The sequence below is a fragment of the Spinacia oleracea genome, chromosome 3, assembly GCF_020520425.1.
Source record: "Spinacia oleracea cultivar Varoflay chromosome 3, BTI_SOV_V1, whole genome shotgun sequence".
NCBI lineage: Eukaryota > Viridiplantae > Streptophyta > Magnoliopsida > Caryophyllales > Amaranthaceae > Spinacia > Spinacia oleracea.
In genome coordinates, this window is record NC_079489.1 from 92249785 (window position 1) to 92265055 (window position 15271).

Below are 15271 nucleotides of genomic sequence, written 5' to 3' on the forward strand. Positions count from 1 at the left end.
TAAAAATATTAACAAAGAGACCCCCTATCTATATATGAGGTCTTAACTGCTTTAATAAACAAAAATTTTTTTTTTCAAAGAGACCTCCTATCCTACTTATGGGGTCTAAACATTTTAAAAAAACAGATCTTCCATCTCTAATAAAGGGTCTCTTTCCCTTCTAAAATATTTTCACCAGCTTTTACATAAGAGACCCTCTTTTTTACGTGGGGGGTCTCTATATTTTAACAAATAGACCTCCTCTCGATGAGGGGGTCTCTTTATCAAAGAGACCTGTGAGATAGAGACCCCTTGAAAGGAGATCTATCTTAAGCCATTTTAGAAGGGTCTCTTTGCCCTTTTTTGTAGTAGTGTTAACCTTCTACTTCTTCTTAGTCCCTGTGAATTGGAACATAAGTGTGAGCCACAACCTGTATCTAATACCCAAGAAGTTGAATCAGCAAGTATACAGTCTATAACGAAAATACCTGAAGATGGAACGACTGTTCCATTCTTCTGATCTTCCTTAAGCTTTGGACATTCTCTTTTGTAATGGCCTATTCCATCACAATAAAGACAGCTTGATGTCGACTTGTCCTGCTTTGATTTAGCATTGTCCTTGGACTTTCCACATTTCTTGAAGGATCTCCCTTTAGCCTTGAGTAAATCTTTGGCTTCACAGTCGAGTATTATCTCAGCCTTTCTGACAAGGTGAACAAATTCTGCAACTGTTTCTTCTCTTGGTTCACTTAGGTATAGTTGCTTGAAGCGACCAAACCCACTGTGCAGTGAATTGATCAAGATAGAGACTCCCATCCTTTCGCTTATTGGTGTTCCTAGCAGACTTAGGCGATCAAAATATGAAAGCATAAGCTCCACATGGAACCTTAGTGGGACGCCTACCCTTTGTTTAGTGCGAAGGCGCTGAACATGTGTTTCTTGGACCTCCATCCTATAACACCTGTTAGGAGAACTAACCTTTAGAAAAAACATTGATTCAATCAACTTATGGACGTTTTAGGTCCCTGTCCTCCGTGCTTCCACGACAAATATCCTTCAGATTCTTGATGAGCGTAAAAGATTCGTAAGCTATAAACCTTCTAGCCCATTCATCAGGGATATTGTTCAGCATGAGACTCATAACCTTTTTGAGATCCGCATCCCAGGCGGAAAATCTTTCAGGGGTCATGTCTATGGCATAGTAGCTTCGCATGGGATGTAACAGTACATACTCAAGTCCATTGAGTCTGACTATTTCAACTAGCTTAGCTTCCCATTCAAGAAAATTTGTTAGGTTCAGCTTGACCATAAGCTCAGAACCCATGATGATGTTTTGATTGTTGTTTGCTATAGTTAAAACTACAATTGAAAAAGAATAAACAAATAAATAATCATTCACAGTTTCTCTTAATAAACTCAAATTCTAGCATACATGCATAATTTAATGTTCATTAAGCATTTTATTCAAGTTATGTGTTCCGGCAGGTGTGAATAAAATGATTCCAAGACCTTAAAACCATTGAAGAATTAAGCACATTATTTATTTAGACTCAATTCTAAGATCTTTTAGGTAAGAAAAAGTCTTTTGCTAATACTCTTGGTTGATAGGTACGTCTAAGAGCTTATTAGGTAAACCTATCGAATTTGCCACGACATAAAAGGACTCCTTACTTATATCGTTGAGTTTCACCAAAACTAACATGTACTCACAATTATTTGTGTACCTTACCCATTTAGAATCAATAAGTAACACCTCGCTATGGCGGAAAACTATTACTAAGATTGATGTAAAGGTTATCCAAGTAAGTGTTATTTTGGCATGGCACCTTTTAACTCAATTTTTAAGTTTGGAACTTAAGGCTCTGACTATGTTGGTTAGATTTTAAGTGAACTAAAATCCTTAATCATGCAACATAAACAAGCCATAATCTCGACATACTTAAAAGCAATAAATAACTTAAAGCATGCATAAGATAAATGTGATCTATTATGGCCCGACTTCATCTTGAAGCTTCAACTTCAAAGTCCGTCTTGAAAATGGATTGGAAACTCCGTCTTGAAAATGGATTGGAAACTCCGTCTTGAATTTCACCATGGGAGGCGCCATTTTCTTCAAATAGGATCAACTATAATTTAAACTAATTACAACTATTTGATGGTACGCAGACCATATTTAAAAGCAATAAAATTTGGTACTTTAGACCAATATTACATTCAAATTAATGGTACGCATACCATATTTTCTATCCTATTTGGGCCATACTAGTCACTTTCGTTAACCTGCAAAACAGTACATATACAATATATACCATTCACCCATTCATTATCATGAATGGCCCACATAGCTGGTTAGTAAAAACACATTGTAATGCATCACATAAATATTTGCAGCAATTAATTAAGGGCACCAATAATCTACCAATTATTCAGTCCTTATTAATTCTAATCAAGTTGTTTTAACCTTAAAGGATTGTAGACCTAATCAAGAGTTTATGACTAAAAATTCTCCCACTTAAACCAATAACTTTATATGCTTTACTAATTTTAAACATAAAAATGTATTTCTTGTCTAACCGGAAACATACAAGTTTAATTAAAATTTAAAGCTCATATAAAATTATAATTGAATCCATTTAATTTATTTTCAGTTGAATTAAACGAATTTAAACTAATTCAAGGTTTAATTTTAGTAAAATAATTAGTATAAATTAAAATTTATAATAATTATAATAATCGAAATTAAATTCCGAGAAAAAAAAAATTTAAATTATTACTTTTTAAGTTAATTAAAATTATTTCCGAACTGAAAATCTCAAATTAAAATCAAAACGTATCAATCGTCGCAAGACAAGGCACTTGGGCTTGCGCCCAAGTCCCATCAAGCCACGAGGCTGCTGCGCCCCGCTCGATCGATCGCTGCACAAGGCACAAACAACCACATGCCACACGCACACGCAGCCATCGCTGGCCACGCTGCGGGCAGCCCTGTGCTGTGTCGCGTCTGCTGCTGCTTTGCTTGGGCGAGCCAGGCCCGCTGTGGCGCAGCACCATCGCTGCCCACACGCGTCTTGCTCGTCGCTTGTGCCTTGCCTCGTCGCCCTCGCCCATCGCATAGCACACACGGCCAGCACCAATGCCTCGCGCGCGCGCCATGCTATGTTTCTCGCTGCATTCGTACCGCACGGGCGACGAGCTCCCTTGCTCGTCGTCGCGTGCCCGCACTATACAACACCCCTTAAGGGTAACACGTAGCGACCATTGCTTTGTGCGTGCAACATTCATAAGCGATTTTCATAAAATTTTAAAATTTTTAATTTAAAATTAACGACAAATCAATAAATCGTATTAATTTCTTAATTTTAGGGCGAAAAATAGAAAATTTATTATTCAATTAATTTCCGATTAACATGGATTCAAATCTAGGTCATAAAAATTTAAAATTTATCATAAATTAACAATTTTTATGGTGGTTTTTTTTATCATGGATACCTAATTAAATCGTCAATTAATTATGAAAATCAAATCAAATTCTAAATTATTCGAATTTCAACAAATTAATTACAATTACAAATTAGGTTGTATAATTAACAAGCTTAGGCATTCAAATTTGTTAAACATATATAGTAGGTCAATAAAAATTTTAAGATTTAACAACAAGAATCACAAATATTCAATTTAACATCTTAAAATTACAAACTTTTGCGTTCGAAAAACTAAAACCTCCGAAAAGTCATAGTTAGGCTTCGAATTGGGGAATTCTGGGTTCGGCCAAAAAATAGTACTTTTGTCAAAATTTTAGAATGCCTTTTACATGCGGAATTGACACAAAAATCACTCGATTTGGTTGAGTAACGAAGAAACTGCCGAAAAACTGCGTACATATAATTAAATAAACGCAATTTGCAATTAATTAACAATTACGAAAATTAATCACCCCTTTTAATTCTTTGCCAATTTGTAAAATTTAACCATGTTAAGCATTAATAGATCATGCAATTAATAAGAGGCTCGTGATACCACAGTTAGTTTATGATACATATGAACAACATAAATCATGCGGAAAAACCTTAATGTCATGAATCATATTAATTGCACATAATCATATAACTAGTCTAGGATGCATACACTTTGTAGCGTGCCCTCCCTAGCTGCGCCCGAACCGAACAAGAACAAGTCTTTAGGACCCCAAGTGTCGTCCCTCCGTAGAAAGCCCACAGCACGTCCGGATCCGCCTTAAGATTGACCAACTAGAATCGCCCTTAAGGTACTTAGAATTTTCGGCTAATATGGGCAATATTATGACTGAATTTTGCTCTCAAAATGTCACAATGAATACTTGAAAACTCGTCCATAAATTGTGAACCTAGGCACATATTTATAGGCTATGGAAAGGGATTTAGAATCCTATTAGGATACTAATTAGTTTAATTAGAATTTCATTAAAACTCTTTTAAACTAATTCTATCTATTAGGATTAGGAATTAATCATAGAACGAATTCCATTAGCTTTAGGATTCGTATTGAACACAAACGTTGCACGACCACGAGCATGCCGCACAGCCCGCGCAAGCCTTGCGGCCCACACAAGCAGGCGCAGCTCGCAGCCCACGAGCGTCAGCCCACCCGCGCGCGCACCTTGGCCTTGCTGGGCCTAGCCTTGCGCTGGGCCTGGCGTGGCCTTGGCTGCGTTGTGTTGGGCGCTTGGCTTGCTGGATGCAAGCCTGGCTTCGTGCTGGGCCTTCGTCAAGCAAGTCTCGTCCGATGCTAATTCGTACGATGCACTTCCGATTAATTTCCCGATTCCGGAATTCATTTCCGATACGAACAATATTTAACATTTCCGATTCCGTAATTAATTTCCGTTTCGAACAAATATTTAATATTTCCGTTTCCGGAATTATTTTCCGAATCGAATAATATTTCCGATTCCGACAATATTTCCGTTTTCGGCAATATTTCAGATTCCTGCAATATTTCTATTTCCGATAATATTTTCCGATACGTACCATGTTTCCGTTTCCGGCAACATCTACGACTTGGATAATATTTATATTTCCGATACGATCCATATTTCCGTTTCCGGCAATATCATCGTTTCCGGAGTATTCATTTGTTTTGCCTTTGACGATCTTAGCTCCCACTGAAACCAAGATCTGCCGATTCCGAATATCCATAGATGGAGTATTTAATGCCATTAAATACTTGATCCGTTTACGTACTATTTGTGTGACCCTACGGGTTCAGTCAAGAGTAAGCTGTGGATTAATATCATTAATTCCACTTGAACTGAAGCGGCCTCTAGCTAGGCATTCAGCTCACTTGATCTTACTGAATTATTAACTTGTTAATTAATACTGAACCGCATTTATTAGACTTAATATTAAATGCATACTTGGACCAAGGGCATTATTTCCATCAAAACAGATGGACACTGGTTTAAATTAGTTAAACAGATGACACTAGGGTTTCTAATTGCTCAAAAACATTTTTGTTAGTTATTAAACATCTAACATCTAACTTACTTTTGTTCCTAGTAAACCCCAAACCCTAAATTACTATTTCATAGAGTCGACTAAACCAATCAAGTGTTCTAGAGATACCTAACCCAGTTATCTTTGTTAATGTATGTAATAATAGTATGTAATTACGTAAATTTCAAACGTTCTTACAATTTGTATTACATATATGAAAGCACACACAATTTGACAACTACCTCATTTGTTTAAATGTGGTAAGTTACCATAACCCTAAATTACAATACGGATCAAACACCAATACCATACGATGTTGGTATTGTGTATAGTACTTTGTACATGCCATTTAATTTTAAATAGGTACCAAATAGTGTCAAAAAAGGTAAGAAACAACAAGGCCAAACATCGTACTTTGTCGCACTGGCACCCACATTTTTCCCAATTAATGCACCACAACTACCCATTGTCTGACCTATAATAAATAAATCTCAGCGGAAGGAACTAACACAGCATTAACTCTCATTATCGTTCTGCATTGCATTACATCTACCACTACCTTCCTTCAAATTACCATTCATCCCCTAGCCTAAACAACACAATATTTCATACAACATGAACAAGTCTAGGTCCATTTCATCAAGAATAGCACAAAACCAAGTTTTTTTTTTTTGGGGGGGGGGGGGGGGGGGGGAGGTATCCGTTCAATAATTTTTCACCCGAAGTGCGTTTTATATTTCGACCATCCTCGTTCAACTAACGTCCAGAAATTAATTATAACACTACTTCATACTTTGTCGACACCGAAGAGTTGGAGATGGATTTGGTTGTTCCCGATGCAATTAAATCCGACTTAAACGTCCAGCTGAATGCCATACTCAATGACACACCATACGACCTTGAATGCTTCCCGTGTTCAGTTATGGTAACATCAGATTGGGTAGCTTCTCCGGCCCACCACCCACTAATTACAGACCACTCTCACATGCATTTAGGTTTTTGGGCGTACTTAGAGTGGTGTTCCAACCGGCTTACTACACAAGTGTCCTGAGAAATTTACCCTAATGATCTTCTTGATGTGATCGATCCTATCCGGGATGTAGATGTAGACGATCTACCTATTTATAGCTTCCCTGATTTCGAAGGCCACGTTTTCATTGCGTCAAACACCAACGCCGTCCACGTAATGAGGGTAGAACACTTTTTCTACGGCTTACAAGTTAAGGTGGTACCAAAGTGTTTATGGGAGCGACGCAGAACATCTACAGAAATATGCTTGGAGGTCCAAAAGGTTCAAACAGGCGGCTCCACCGTGATACCCCGGGGTACGATGGTCATTTTATGGAACGCACGATCCATGGCAAGGCCGAAGTTCAAGGACCTGTTTCTTGAGTTGTTTGCAACACACCATCCATCACTCATTGTTGTTACTGAAGCAAGGATCTGCAACAACGACTGTAAGGAGCTACTTACCCTACTACCGGGAAAATTCGACTCTACCATATTCGAGAATCACTGCGGAGGGGTAGTCCTTATGTGGCGAGTGAAAGACCTATATGTTGACTTCAAGGAATCTGATTTCGATTTTGATGACGCGCTGTTTGACGTTGTGTTCGAGGTAAACATTAGCCCTTTTTTAATCCATTCGATTGTTTTCTATAAGGTTTTAATACTTACTGTTAGTCATACTAGGTGACCATGGTAGTTTAGTACAGGATTCACAAGTTATAACAGTCTTATTTTCGTACTTAACTGTACTCGTTTGGTAATTTTAACTTGTTTGGTATAGCTTTAACATGTCCATGTACCATAATATATTATTTGTACTCAAACTAGGACAAAATCATAGGTGGTACATTTTTTTTGGTACCAAACAAGATATGAAAGAATATCAAAGGGTTATAATTGAATTTGGCCCAACAACTCTCTAGGTTAGCCACCACCACCATAAATATGTTTGATACCGACCATAAATATGAAACCCACACCCATTTTTCTCTTGCGATTCAGTCATTCCTTCCGTAAGTAAAGCACCCACGACAAAAGACAAAATGTTTAACTTCCAAAAATCCATATCCCAGAAAGTTTTGAACACCCAAATTGGTAGTAGCCGGACTATCAACTATCACCCAAAAAATATCATCCTGTTCAAACATTACCCATCAAAAATTGTTCCAGATCTAGATTATAACAACACTTTCTTCTTCGTCGACAACGAAGACTTCCAACGACAAATCTGCATACGTGACGCGGTTCAACGTGACTTAAAACACCAACTACGAGACAAGATGCTCCAGCAGTCCTACGATCTGGAGAGATTCCAATGTGAAATCATGGCATCAACTGATGGAAAGGCAGTCCCTCCACACAGACCGATAATCGACGACCAAAGAGATCTGCATCTGGCTTTTTGGGCGTTTTTAGACTGGGCTGCAGATGGTCTCCGAGCAACTGGATCTTCCCTGTTATTCCCTAAAGAGTTAATTCCTCTAATAGACCCGATTCCAGGTATTAACATAGAAAATCTTACACCTTATAGCTTTCCAATTTCACCCAGTCATGTGTACATTTCACCAAACGCTGACAGTGTCCATGTAACAAGTGTTGAATCGTTCATGTACTATGTGGAAATAGATGTGAATCATAGAATCCTTTGGAGATTGAATCGCGAGTACGTACAGATGACCTTGAAGGGTGAGACAACAAACTACAGAGAATACACGACGTACATCCCTCGAGTTACGGTTATTGTAATTTGGAACTTTAGGTCTATGGCCCGACCATCTTTTGAAAAGGCGTTCAAAACCCTGTACGATGCACACAAACCTTCTTTGCTTGTCATAACACAATCAAGGGTTAATTGGAAAGATTGCAAACGAATTGTTAAGGAACTCCCGGGGAACTTCAAGTGTACCGTTTTCCAAGATCTAAATAAGTGTGGAGGGGTAGTAGTTATGTGGAGACAAACAGAATTGGTTGCAAAGTTCATAGTGTAGGCGAATACAGTTAAACATAATAACATGTCCGGAAACAATCCCCAAAGCCAGGAAGCATGTATAAAGCACAGATTAAGCAGACTTACGTTTGAAGCGTGTTTTCCACAAATTGTCAACGAACACGAACTTAGAACTCCAGTGGTCGTTCCTCTACTTGGTTCACCGACACGATCAGATCCGTCTTGATTATCGTAGCTTAGACAATCAATCAAGAGTTTGTGCTTTTTGGGATGAACAGACTTTGGAGGCACAGAGAGAATTAGGTTTCTCTGTTTTCTCCTAGGGTTGTGTGTAAACTGAATTGTGTTAAGTTGGAAAGTGGTTAGAAGGTTATTTACATAACATTACTAACCGACCAAGCCATAAGGCAAGGCCGGCTAGCAAGCCCGCGCAACCCCACACGGACACGCACAGCCAGCTGGGCCGTGGGTCGCGTTGCTGCTGTTGTGTCGTGGCCTTGGCCCGTGCACACACAGCTCCTCGGCCATGGGCCAGCTGCTGCGTTCGTTTCCTTACTTGCTTGCCTAGCGCGCGCGCCCATGGGCCTTGAGTCCTTCGTGTACCCGGCTCGTGGGCCGCTCTTCGTATTCGCGATTTAATATATTTCCGATATATTATTTATCGTTTCGTATACGACGAATCACCGTCGTACGATACGATTTATTCGTCTCGCCTAGCTTACGAATATTCGCGATACGATATACGATTCCGATGCAAGGTCTTATCGTATAATACGTTTTCCAACTAATTCCCGAAAAGCTATTAAATGAATTTCCGATTCATTTAATCCGGTGATCTGTTACGTGTCATTGGTGTGACCTTGTAGGTTCAGTCAAGAGTAAGCTGTGAGCTTAATATTCATTAGAACTCACTGATCGGAAGCATTGCTCCAGCTAGCTGTTCCGATCACTTGATCTCACTGAATTAATTATTCGCAATTAATCTGAACCTTGGTATTAGACTTAATGCACCTTGGGTGAAGGATATATTTCCTTCAGTCTCCCACTTGTCATTCAGACAAGTGTGCATTCACATTCCTTTGTCGCTTAGTGTTACTTACTGAACATAAGGTAAGATCCAAGCCATCCTTATTAGGTCCAGAAGTGTTGCTCGGATTACAGAGTTCAACTGTCAAACTTTTTGCAGAAGGTTAAGCCTTAACCATTCTGAGCACGGCCATGCATTTTACAGTATCTAACTCTCCGAGAGGCCTTGTTACACAACAACACCATATGCTATAAAAGATAGGAGGAAAATCCATTCTTGCAATCTATGAACACTCACATTGATTCATAGTACGCCTGATAACTACTTTTATAGCCTCCTTTTACGGTGCGACGTTTAGCTAGCATCAAAGCGAACTAATTCTCAAACGAGCAGACATAATCTCTCATGTTCTGAGGAACGGTTTCTAATCACCATTAATGAGAACTACCTACTACATGACTTTAATCTCTTAAAGTGTTCTCATGGTCAATCCGATACAAGATCCAATAAGTATCTATGCAAAAGATTCTGACATCCAGTCACTCTAGTTCAAGAAACAGAACTAAGTAATCTACTTACAATCTAATCTTCATTAGTCATTGGTCGTCCACCTTTCAATGACCTGGATTAGGGATCCTTTGTGACTTCAATATTCAAGTTCACTTATGGGTGTTTCTTTGTCGAAGAATCCATCTTGACATCCCATTTGAAAGATTTGAATCACATGGACTTATCATTTAATTCTAAACCACAATGAAATGAATATGAAATGGTTAAACCAATTGTTTTAAACATAGATCTAACAGATGTTCTAAAACAATACTTAGAAAATCAAAGCCATTCTCCAACATGCTTGATTCCCATGGTTGCTACATGTGCATTGTGTTTCACTTGTGGCAACGGTTTAGTCAATGGATCCGCGACGTTGTCGTTAGTTCCAACCTTTCAACTCTCGATTTCTTTTCTTTCAACGATCTCTCGAAGTATGTGAAATCGCCGCAGTACGTGCTTGGACTTCTGGTGGCACCTAGGCTCCTTTGCCTGGGCAATGGCTCCGCTATTGTCACATTACAATGCCACTGGTCCTTTAATGGAGGGGACAATACCAAGTTCTTCGATGAACTTCCGAATCCAAACAGCTTCCTTTGCTGCTTCTGAGGCAGCAATGTACTCGGCTTCAGTTGTAGAATCCGCAATAGTGCTTTGCTTAGCACTTTTCCAGCTTACTGCTCCGCCGTTGAGGCAGAACACAAACCCAGACTGTGATCTAAAATCATCTCTGTCGGTTTGAAAGCTTGCGTCCGTATAGCCCTGAACAATCAACTCATCTGTACCACCATAAACCAGAAACTGATCCTTAGTCCTTTTCAGGTACTTTAGGATGTTCTTGGCAGCAGTCCGATGCGCCTCACCTGGTTCTGACTGGTACCTGCTCGTTGCACTGAGTGCGAACAAAACATCCGACCTTGTACAAATCATAGCATACATGATGGATCCAATAGCCGAAGCTTATGGAGTTCCACTCATCTTTCTACGCTCATCAGATGTTTTGGGACACTGATTCTTGCTTAGATATGTGCCATGTGACATTGGTAGATGGCCTCTCTTGGCTTCCATCATATTGAACCTAGCTAGCACTTTGTCAATGTAAGTGCTTTGGCTTAGTCCAATCATCTTCTTAGATCTATCCCTATAGATCTTGATGCCCAATATGTATTGTGCCTCTCCTAAGTCCTTCATTGAGAAACACTTTCCAAGCCAAGTCTTCACAGACTCCAACATAGGAATGTCGTTTCCAATAAGCAGTATGTCGTCAACATACAAGCCTAGGAATGCAATTTTACTCCCACTGAACTTCTTGTATACACAAGATTCGTCCTGATTCTTGATGAAGCCAAACTTATTGACTGCTTCATCAAATCGTTTATTCCAACTCCTTGATGCCTACTTTAGTCCGTAGATGGACTTCTTAATCTTGCATATTTTTCCTTGGTTCTTTTGATCGACAAAACCCTCCGGCTGTGTCATGAACAAAGTCTCTTCAAGAACATCATTCAAGAAGGCAGTTTTGACATCCATTTGCCATATTTCATAGTCATGAAAAGCGGCAATCGCAAGGATTATCCGAATAGACTTAAGCATCGCGACTGGAGAAAAGGTTTCATCGTAGTCAACGCCGTGAACTTGCCTGTAACCTTTTGCTACCAATCTAGCCTTGTATATGTATACAATTCCATCTTTGTCTTTCTTCAACTTGAATACCCATTTGCATCCGATAGGTGTGAACCCAACCGGAAAATCAACCAAATCCTTGGCTTGATTTTCAGACATGGAGTCTATTTCAGATTGCATGGCCTCTGACCATTTAGTGGAGCTTAGGCTCGTCATAGATTGCTTGTAAGTCATAGGTTCATCACTATCCAATATGAGAACGTCTAAGTTTTCAGTCAAGAGGACGCCTGTCCATCTGTCCGGCTGAAAAATAGTTCTATTTGACCTACGAGGGGCAACAACGTTTTGAGGAACTACTCCCACTGGCTCTTCTAAAGACCTTGGAGGTTCATCAACCTGAACTTCTTCTAAAGAGTTCTGAGTTCGTTGTTTGTCTCGAATCTCTTTGAGGTCTATTATTCTCCCACTTGTCAATTTGGAAATATGATTTCTTTCCAAAAATACACCTTCACGAGCAACGAAAACCTTGTTGTCTGACTTGTTGTAGAAATAATACCCCTTTGTTTCTTTTGGATACCCAACGATGAAACATTTGTCAGATTTAGGTTCGAGCTGTTCCAAAATTAATCGCTTGACATATGCTTCACAACCCCAAATCTTCAGAAAAGACAACTTTGGAAGTTTCCCAATCCATAATTCGTATGGAGTCTTTTCAACAGCTTTTGACGAAGCACGATTCAGTGTGAGTGCTGCAGTTTGCAACGCATGTCCCCAGAACTGTAAAGGAAGTTCGGTCTGACCCATCATTGACCTGACCATATCGAGTAAGGTCCTGTTTCTCAGTTCCGACACTCCATTCCATTGAGGTTTCCCCGGAGCAGTCAATTCAGAAAGAATACCGCATTCTTTTAGATGGTCATCAAACTCGTGGCTAAGATATTCACCTCCTCGATCCGATCTTAGAGCTTTGATTTTCTTTCCATGTTGATTCTCTACTTCATTTTGAAATTCTCGGAATTTCTCAAACGATTCAGACTTGTGCTTCATTAAGTAAATAAAGCCATATCTACTGAAGTCGTCCGTAAATGTTATGAAATAGCTGAACTCACCTCTAGCTTTCGTACTCATAGGCCCACATACGTCCGTATGTATTAGCCCTTGTAGTTCGCTTGCTCTTTTTCCCACCTTTGAGAAAGTTTGCTTTGTCATTTTGCCAAGTAAACAAGATTCGCATTGATCAATCTTCTCCAAGTCGAATGATTCTAGAATTCCTTTCCGTTGAAGTAATTCCATGCGCTTTATGTTTATATGGCCTAATCGACAATGCCACAGAAATGTGAGATTCGAATCACCAGTTTTAGCCTTTTTGGTATTTATGTTATAAATGTGTTTGCTCGTATCTAGCACATAAAGACCGTTTTCTTGTTGTGCTGAACCATAAAACATTCCATTCAAAGAAAAAGAACAACTATTGTCTTTAAATTGAAAACTAAACCTTTAGAATCCAAACTTGAATCGAAAATGATGTTTCTGGAGATACTAGGAACATAGTAACAGTTTTCTAGTTCCAAAACAAATCCACTAGGCAAAGAAATAAAATAAGATCCTACGGCTAATGCAGCAATCCGTGCTCCATTTCCCACGCGTAGATCCATCTCGCCTTTATCAAGCTTTATACTTCTCCTTAGTCCCTGCGAATTGGAACATAAGTGTGAGCCACAACTAGTATCTAATACCCAAGAAGTAGAATTAGCAAGATTACAATGTATAACACACATGCCTGAAGGAGAAGCAACGTTTCCGTCCTTCTTCTCTTCCTTTAGTTTGGGGCAATCTCGCTTGTAATGACCAATTTCATTACAATTGAAGCATTGCGATGTGGAAGGAGAAGCATTCTTCTTCATCTTGCTCTTGGAAGGCGCCAGATGCCCTCCGGGAGTAGACGAAGATGCAGCCTTGCTTTTCTTCCCCTTACCTACTTTCTTGAACTTAGTGCACATCACATTCAAAGGGTCTTGATTGAACTTAAGGATTTTCTCGAATTTCACGAGTAATTCCACAAGTTCACAGAATGTGCTCTCTTTCTAATTAAAGAGATAGTCATCTTGAAACCCTCATAATCCTTATGAAGAGAATTCAGCACTAGTGCAATAGCTATCGGCTCTTTGACGGAACCACCAAGTCTCTCGATTGTGAAAAATAATCCAGACATCATATTCACATGAGACCGAATTGGTGTGTTTTTGTCCATCTTGACTAAGTAAATGCACTTTTGTGCCTCTAGAAGTTCGATTTCTAGGCACGACTTGTGTAGGGGTAATGAGCTTGAGATTGCTCATTGAATTAGCCAATTCATCAACCTTTTTGCCACCAGTTTGGCACATGGGTTGAAAACCCGCACAACATCTATCCTCGAGGCTCCTTAGGAGAGCATGAGGTTCAAAAGTAATGAACCTCCCTCTCCAACTCTCAGGAATAGACTTAAGGATGAACTCCGGGACAAGGTACTTGTGAAGTGCCCAACTTCTGTACTTTTCAGGAGTCATGCCTCGCGCATCATAGCTAGGAAGAGGTTGTTCAATGACATAGTGTATGCCATTAACTTTCAAAACTTCGACAAGTTTCTCTTTCCATTCAAGAAAATTAGTCAAGTCTAACTCGACATCCAGAATTTCACCTGATATGATTGTTGTTATGTTTGCGACCATTTTGATTACTACAAACGAAAAGAATTTGCAATAAATAACCATTCATATAATTCAATAACTTTGAAATAAAAGCAAAAGCATGCAATCATTAAAGCTATTAAAACATTTCATTCATGCAAAAGCAAAAGCATGGTCCAAAAAATGAATGAAACGATTCCAAGACCCCAAAAGTCCTAAATCCTTAAGCAGCTTTGGCATGTCTTAAGTAGTTTAAGATTTTAGGTAAGCAAAACCTATTGCTAGTAATCTCCAAATTACTCTTGGTTAATAAATTAATGCCATAATTTATTCCATTGCCACAACATAATGCCATTGTTGTTTGAGTTGAAACCACAATCAACGTGCTCCTTTGGGACGCCTTACCACCTAAGTCTACTAAAATAGCACCTCTCTTTAGCGGAAACCTACTATCTTAGATCCCTAGATTTTTGTAAGTTCTTGATTTGGAAGGCAACTTTTGAACTCAATATTACTTTGGACCTAGTTGTTTCTATGTTGGTTCGATTATTTAGTTAACTCAATCTAATCGAGTCATATGAAACAACATGTTCATGCAAAGCATACATACATTCATACATTCACGCATAATATATATATATATACATATATATATATATATATATATATATATATATATATATATATATATATATATATATATATATATATATATATATATTTTTTTTTTTTTTTTAAAATTGCATAAAGAGTTGGTGATCTAGTATGGCCTAAAACATCTTGTCTTGAAGCATCCAATCTTCATCACCTCCTTGTTAGCTTGGCATCGTCTTAAATCTTCGTTCAAATGCTAACTTAAAGTTCTAAACTTAGAAATTCTTGAAAATAATAAAATTACATCAAAATTTCCATGGTACGCAGACCATATTTAAAATTTTACATTCAAAGATAGAACGGTGCGCAGACCGTATTTAACTATCCTAAATTGGCCATATTGGAG